Raw genomic sequence first — 7,641 nt, 5'->3', positions numbered from 1 at the left:
CTTTTCAAAATCTCAGTTCCAGTTTTAGGAATGGAATCTGTTCAAAGTAAGTTCATTCTTTCTTCCAACTTCCTCCTCCATAATCATACCTGCAGCTTTTTCTCAGAATGCATTGCAGGTGTTATTATTAGCAAAGTGGTTTAAAATGTTTGCCACTGCTCTTCTCTGCAGTGATTCACAGCTATGAACTGAAAAACCTGGTAGCCAGACTAGGGGCTGTTTGAGAGAAAAGTCTCAAGTTAGTTTTTCTCAAGTGGAGTGTAGAATAGACACATTCTTTCCCGGCCACAAACTTGAATACAACACCCTGGCCCATATTTTCTCATTAACTGCCAGCTTGTCTCAAAGTGCATCACTGAAACAGTGTGTGACGCAATGACAAAACAGCATCATGGCTGGTATCAACAGGAGGGAACAACAGAGGTCACCATTGTCTCACGGGAAGGAATCTCTTCAGAGTCCATTTGAGTACCTATGTGTAGACCCAAACAGCACAAAGTCTGGTTTTCTCTGGTGTGATTACACAGTTCTATAGCATGAACAAAGACAATTACTCGTGACAGTTTGTTTTGTTTTTTTTTTTTTTCAATTGCAATTTTCTAATCCAAACACAATTTTCTTCACTCTTACCCAACAGGAAAAAAACAGAAAAAACCCCTCCATCCCTTACTGATATGATTTTTTTTAAAAGGGGAAGGGAGATAAATGTCTCTGTTTTCTTGTTGTCTTACAACAGTTATCCCATAGAGTAAAACATCAGTATTTCCAGTACTAAAGATATGGAGCAAGCTGTAATTTGGTACATTATTACTTATTCTGTTGTGGATTTTAATTAGTTGGGCTAAACAGTTTGAAATAAGTGGAAATTTTTAACATTGTGTATCACACTGGTGACTTCATCTTACTTTAAAAACCTTTGTAAGAAATTTGTGAAATCAACATAAAAGCCAATTTTTTATTTGGGCTTAAACTCTGAAGTTTAGTTGTCATTAAACAAATATATGACATAAAATATCCATTTCTTACAACGGAGAGAGGATAGTGGTGATAGACTAGCACAAATTTTATCCTAACTGTGCTTCTAAATCAAAAACTCCTGTCAGCAGGCAGGCTCAATGAGGAAGTAGCTGTGGAGAAAGACACCCTTTTTTTATATGAAAATAACTTCCAGAATTCTCATGGCATTCATGTGTTCTGTTTTCTGTGTTTTAAGTATTCTGCTTGCCTTCTCTTTGAACCTACTTGAATTGGATAAAATTCATTATTTAATCATAGCCTGCAGAGGATTAGGGAGGGTTTCTTTCTGCTCTATTTTATGTTAGAAATAATCAAGAATGCCAATTTCCTTCAGTACTTCAGCTAAAATTGGAAAAATAGACCCATATGTTCTGACAGCTCCCACTGGATAAGACTGAACAGCTGCTCCTCTTCCTAAGCTTTTGTCACGGGATATAATTATTCTTCCATCCATAAAAAACCAGAAGGATGCCCCTTCAATGCTATAAAAATACCTAATACTGTAAAATTCAACAACATGGGCATTACAGAAGATGTGCTCTAAATAGCAACAGAGGTTTGAGCCAAGAAAACACTTAATTTGCTAATACCCTAGGCCTATATATCACTTTTAATCTGAAATAATTTTATTAAGGTTGGTAGGGACAGTTATATTAAGGAAGATGGTAAATCCCTGCTAGAGTGCAGATGGAACGAAGGAGGCTGGGGCTCCAGTGACAGATCTACTGTTGCATACACACTGCCTTCAGCACGACCTAACAGGGGAGCGGCTGGCCAGAAGTGGCTTTGCATGGCATTTACGGTGTCGTCGTCTTCTTTATTAGGCAACAAGGATGATCTCCAGTCCTTGTGCAAGTATACGTGATCCTAGGAGACCCTAACCCTCACCTGGCCTAACACAAGTGTAACTGGTTCTGTACCTGCACTCCTTGCAGGGTTTTGCAACAGAGTAAACAGGATCAGCAAGATACAGCACACAACCAAATCCATCCACCGTGGAAAGGAGGTGCCAGGAGGAGGCAGAATGGGGCCAGCAATGTATATTTACATTATTTAAATATTCCCTTCCACAAGAGTGACCACATTGCCCACATGTGGCTATATCTTTACATTTTTGGTGTGGTGTGGTGACTTGTATGAGTCCATAGATCTGGCCACTCATCAGTGCTATAGGTAGGCCTGTTCCTCTGAGTGTGTGTACCCCACCACCATGGTAAATGATGGTAAAATACAGTATTTTTTTTCTTGCACAAAGAGTAAGAAAGCTACTGAAAAGTAATAGAGCTTTTGGACATGTGTGTGAGTGGAGGACGGTGAGGAAGAGTTCAGATTGAAAACTGAATTGTGCATTTAGCAGTTAAAATGACATCAAAGCAAATGGGCGTCCCTGACTGTAAAGATTTTCATCACTTATGCCCATCTTCCATGCTCAGAAAAAAAAACCCAACAAAACCAACCCACAACCAAACCCTTGTTGGTCAGCAATTTCATGACACCATAATGTAATGAAACCTTGAGAAAGGCATCAAGGTACAAAGGATGAGCGATTAACTCCATGGAGAGCAACAGGATAATCTGAACAGCTGAATATTGACACTGACAAACATTCACTGACATTGCAAAAGATGAGTGCAATGCATTGAAGAACAGGCAGGGTGATTTGGGCCAGATGCAGCTTTTTCATGGTCGCTTCCAGACACAGCTCTGCGGGAGTGAAGCAGCAATTTTGTGCTCCACCACTATTGTAATCGATGACTAGGTATTCAGCAGGGTAATTCCTCTCTGGTTCCATAAAACTGCCATTCATTTGGGGATGTGACCAGGCGCGAGTGGGATGTGATTATTGCCTTCAGCTCTCTGACGATCCATTGGGACCTATACTAGGCCAGGGGACTTTCAAACTCCAAATTTGAATTTACAAGAATTATCCATTTCATTACCTGTCCTAAGCATCTATCTGATCCAGGCTGTGGCTACGGATCTAAGCCATGCAGTAATCAAGCCTGGAGGTTTGGTTATTAGCTACATCTCTGGGAGGAGAGTTAGGTCTTCACACTAGTCACAAAGAGACCAGCATTGGCAGGCGATGCCATGGGAGGTGGGACGAGGGAATTAACTGAGACTGGCATTAAAATAAACTGTAAGGTAGCTCCAAATGTGCTAGTTGTTGCAAACTGATTCATTTCAGTCCTATGTCCTACTTTAGGGATCGGTTATTCACATTTACAACTGAACCTTCTACATCAGGCACTGTATGGTAGATAATTTGTTCAGAGCTTTCTTATTGTCTTACGTTTTCCCCCAGTTTTCCAAGGACACAGTTTACAGATTTTTATGTCATTTGTAATGAAAATAGAAGCTGGAAAACAGCAGCATGGGAGGCACGAGAGAAACCGTATTCCTGTGTTTCAGCACCACACATTTCCCTTCTGTTCTTCATCTGTGGCTGAAGGGTTTTGATGGTGGGAGAGTTACCCTACATCAGCTGTTTAATCCAAGAAATTTCAGGGCACTTTTAAAAAAATTTAGTAGTAGCTGGTAATATCACTCAAGCAAAGTGAGCGTTGACAAGAAACTGGAGATCAGTGGTCTGGCTAGTCAACAATCTGCCTTAAGCAACAGCAAAAGGAGATGCTCCTTAGGGAGTACACATACACCCAACCACCTTCAGTAGTCCTTTCTTCCACCTCCTGGGCCTAGCACCAGCAAGGGCTGCGGGCGCCAGCTCCCTTGAGGAAAAGCAGCACTGTGCCTTTGGCAGAAAGGACAATCCTGATGGAAACGACCGTCTGTGTGTATGGAAAGGTGTGATTTCGCTACACAGTGATGAGAGAGCTCAGTGCTGCCAAAAGGACTGCCTTTCTCCCAGGGCTTGCCTGGACCCGCACGACAGGACAACCCCATTCCCTGAGATCCACCCCTCCGTGACCAGCCTTGTCTCAGTGGGAAGACGGGTGCCCTGGAGGCGGCCTCGGGCAGCTCCACTCCCTCCCAGCCCTGGCCGGCCTCCCCACCAAGATGGCGGGAGCCGCCCTCGCCCCAACGCTGCCGCCCACCGCCGCCCGCGCGCGCGAGACCCACCCAAGCGCGTGCGCGGCGGCGGAGCGCCAAGGCCGAGCGCCTCGCAGTCCTCCGGCGGGGGGAGGGGAGCGCTCACACACGTGAGCCATTGGACCACCCGGTGGCTCACGGGCCGTTGCTGTATCCCGCTATCGCATTGGCTGCCCTGTGAACCTTTCACCTTTTACGCGGCTTTCGCCGCCAATCGCCTGGTTTCTTTCATAGCGTGGGGCTGTGGAGCGTGTGAGCTGCGCAGGGTGGAATTCTCGGAGCGGACTTGCGTTGCGGGCGTTAGGCGGCCCTCGTTGGTATGGGTGGGAGGGGTGGGGGAGGTGCTCCGTTTGCGTAGTGCCGGCAGCGCAGGGGGAAGGGAGGGGGAGGAGGCTGTCCCGGGCCCAGGTGAATGGAGGAACCTGACAGTTGCGGGGAGTGAGGCGGCGGCGGCGGGGAAATGGCGGCGGCGGCGGCGGCAGCAACACAATGAGACGCGGCCTGTAGTGGGGGGAAGCGCCGGGCTGGGTCCCGTCCGAGCAGGTAGGAGATGGCGGCCCGGGCGCGCCTGCCCCTCGCCCCGGGAGCTCTATGGCGGCTGAGCACGGGTGCCGGAGCCCGCCGCCCGCGCCGGCCTGAGCGCCCGCAACCCCGGCGCCGCCGCCGAGCGGGGTGGGATGGCGGCGGTAGCTCCCTCCCCGCCCTCCCGGCGCTGCGGCCCGGTTAGGTCTGCCCCGCCTCCGTCCCAGCGACCGTCCCTGTCCCTGCGGGTCCCGGGGCGGCACCGGCCTCCGGGCCGCGGGATCGGCCTCGGAAACTTCCCGCGGGCCCCGACGCCGGCAGGGCCCGGGCCCCGCGTGTGGGGCGGCGGCAGGGCCCGCACAGCGGGGGCCGCGCTCTGGCCCCTCTCGGCTTTTGTCTGCTCTGGCTCCGCGCCCCCCGGGCAGCCGCGCTGGAGGCCTGCCTGCCGGCGGGGGCTCTGCCTCCCGGGGCTGGGCGCCTCTGGAGCCCTTCTGCCGTGTCGTGATGGGCTTGGGGAAGGCGGTGTAGGCTAGTAAAAGACTTTCCGGTCTGAAGTGCTCATGCTAAAGGCGGTATGAGAAACTTAGCTCTTCTCGCTGCTTCCTTTCCGTCCTCTTCCAGTTTAAATGAAGGCAGCGCGTGGAGTGGAAAAACGTAGTGGCAGCGTGATGAAGGCAGGCCTTGTGCTGTGTGATCTGAAGTTAAAAACAAAGGGTTAAAAAGACAAATATTTTTGCACTGGAGTTTGTTGCTGTGTTAGGTAATCTAAAAAGAAACCCGAATGAGTAGAAAAGGGATTGTGGTACTGACATCTGAAAAAAGGGGATATTTTTTGTGTAATATTATTAACCAGAAATCATTGTTTCAAAAGGTGAATCTCTTAGTGGTTCAGTTAACTTTAGCTGCTAAAAGTCTGGAGGATGTTTGGCGCTTCAGATCATCAGTTATGAGTATTTTTGGCGTTAGGATTTTTGAACTTCCAAGTTATGTGGTGGGCTCAAGTGGTGAAAGTGTAGGTTGGGAGATGATTACCACGTTTAGAGCAACAAAACGGAAAATCAAAACAACTTTGCAGACACTCAGTTAACCCTGTTTTACACTTCTTATTAAGCCATTTTGAGTGCTCTATTGAAGTGCAAACTGCATATGTAAGTTCAGTAGGTTGGGTGGTGTTTGTTTTAACAAGTTGATATAGACACAAACTGAAATTGATTTCTATTATTCCATAATTATTCTCATAAATCCTTCTCTTGAGGGTCTTCTCATCTGTCTCTACATGATACATTGTAGTCTATTTAAAAGCTTTGAAGATGCTACTAGAAGTTTTCAGCGGGAAGGTGCTTTTACATGTATAATCATTGGATTGTTACTTTATTATTTATTAATCCATAGGATTGAGTTGTAGCTCAGTACTCCGCAGTCAAAAAATGAATAATGCTAGAATTAACAATTAACTGAGGAGAAAATGGCATCAGTATGCTACTGTATAAATCCTTTCTGGGGCCATATATTTAATACTAATTGCAGTTTGGGTATTTTCCCTTTATCTCTCTTCTACCTCAAAGAGATTGTATTAGGCTAAGAGAAAGGTGGATTGAAAATTGGCTGGGGCTTTTCACCCAGGGAAAGATACCAGTGGAGGGATAAGAGACATTATGAAACTTAGTCATGAAGAAAGTACGTAGGGAGCTCTCGGGTTTTTTTGTTTTGTTTCCCCTGTTTTTGAAAGATTTCTGTAGTCTACAGATTCAAAACAAATGAGATACTCCTTTACACTGTGTGTAACTAAAAGACCTGGTGCAGCAGCGTATTGGGAATACCAAAAGTTAGCAAGGAAGTTGAAGCAATTAATTTGTGGGGAAATCATCAGAGACTATCAAACACAGGAGTATCTTCTCAGACGCGGCAAACATCAAGGTGACTGGTCAATGGAAGGTTTTCCTGCTTGCCTTGTCTTGCCCTGCTCCTTCATACATGTCCTCCATTGGTTACTACTAGAGGGAGGCTAATAAGCTAGAAAGCTATTTTGCCTGATGTAGTATTACACTAACGTTTTTATGGAAGTTACACTTTTTTTTTTGAGAAATACCTTGATCTTCTGTAGCCTATGAGAAGAAAAAAAGCAGAACCTGCAGTTCAAAAAAACTTGTCATGTTTTTTGTGTACTCCTTAGATGTTTCTTATTTCCCACTTCAAAAACTTGTACTTTTCCTGTTTTTCAGAAAAGTTAATGGATTGCACAAAGTTCCTTTAGCACAGCTGATTAGAGTCTGAGTATCACTACTTCACCCATGTTCACTTTCAGTATGAACTGGCTAAATGTGCATTGACCTGTAGCTGAATGTAAATTACTGGCAAAACCAAATACAAAAATGTGTATCCTTCTTAGAAGAGCAAGGAGCCATTTAGTAAAACGGATATGGTGAACTTGGAGATGAAATACTCTTGATTTCTCTTCGGATAAGCTGTAGAACATAAGTGAGAGCAAGAGTTCAGGAAGATTTTGAAAGGGATTGTACACTTCAGCAATGATGAGCGTTACAGTAAGTGCTAAGACTACAGACAGGCATTCTATTTCAGGGCATAATCTAGTCTATCAGGCAGCAGGTGGAACATCAAAACATTCTTTGAGATGGGTTGTTCCATTATTCAGTAATTCTCTGTGAGGAAATCCACGTTTTTTTTATCTCATGTAGATGGTACAAACTAGGGAATATACTGAGCTTGATAGGTTGTTGGCAGAACAGCGCGATGGTTATGATGTCCTAATGCCTCGCTGTGTAACCACTGACCATCTGTATCCCATCACCTTCATATTTTCAACAGTAATTTTTTCATACTGATAGCACAGAAGCTTGATTTTATTTTTTTTTTTTCCAGGAAGTGGTTCCCTTTAAAGAAAGTAAAAGTATAATTATAGTATTGTGTAGAACAAGAACCTCTATGTAATTGTATGCAATATGTTTTTAGAACCCTGAAGGCTAAGAATGATTAGAGTAGAGGAGAAAGCATGATTTTTCTTCACACCATCCAGATGTATTTCTTCATCCT

General features: G+C 45.2%; 1 protein-coding gene across 8 annotated transcripts in view; it reads left to right on the top strand.

Annotated features, from left to right (window-relative positions):
• The first annotated feature begins 4,269 nt into the window (after positions 1-4,269).
• The window catches only part of DICER1 (dicer 1, ribonuclease III), a 66,568-nt gene continuing 63,196 nt past the window's right edge, over positions 4,270-7,641 (top strand). For 6 of the 8 annotated variants that reach the window (XM_074868696.1, XM_074868694.1, XM_074868689.1 and 3 more), the window contains exon 1: positions 4,490-4,611. The gene's annotated coding sequence lies outside the window, so the exon portion shown is untranslated. The other 2 variants (XM_074868690.1, XM_074868693.1) reach the window with 2 other exon arrangements.

This window comes from Strix uralensis, chromosome 4 (genome assembly GCF_047716275.1).
Source record: "Strix uralensis isolate ZFMK-TIS-50842 chromosome 4, bStrUra1, whole genome shotgun sequence".
NCBI classification, from domain to species: domain Eukaryota; kingdom Metazoa; phylum Chordata; class Aves; order Strigiformes; family Strigidae; genus Strix; species Strix uralensis.
This window is presented reverse-complemented; position numbering and strand designations above follow the sequence as displayed.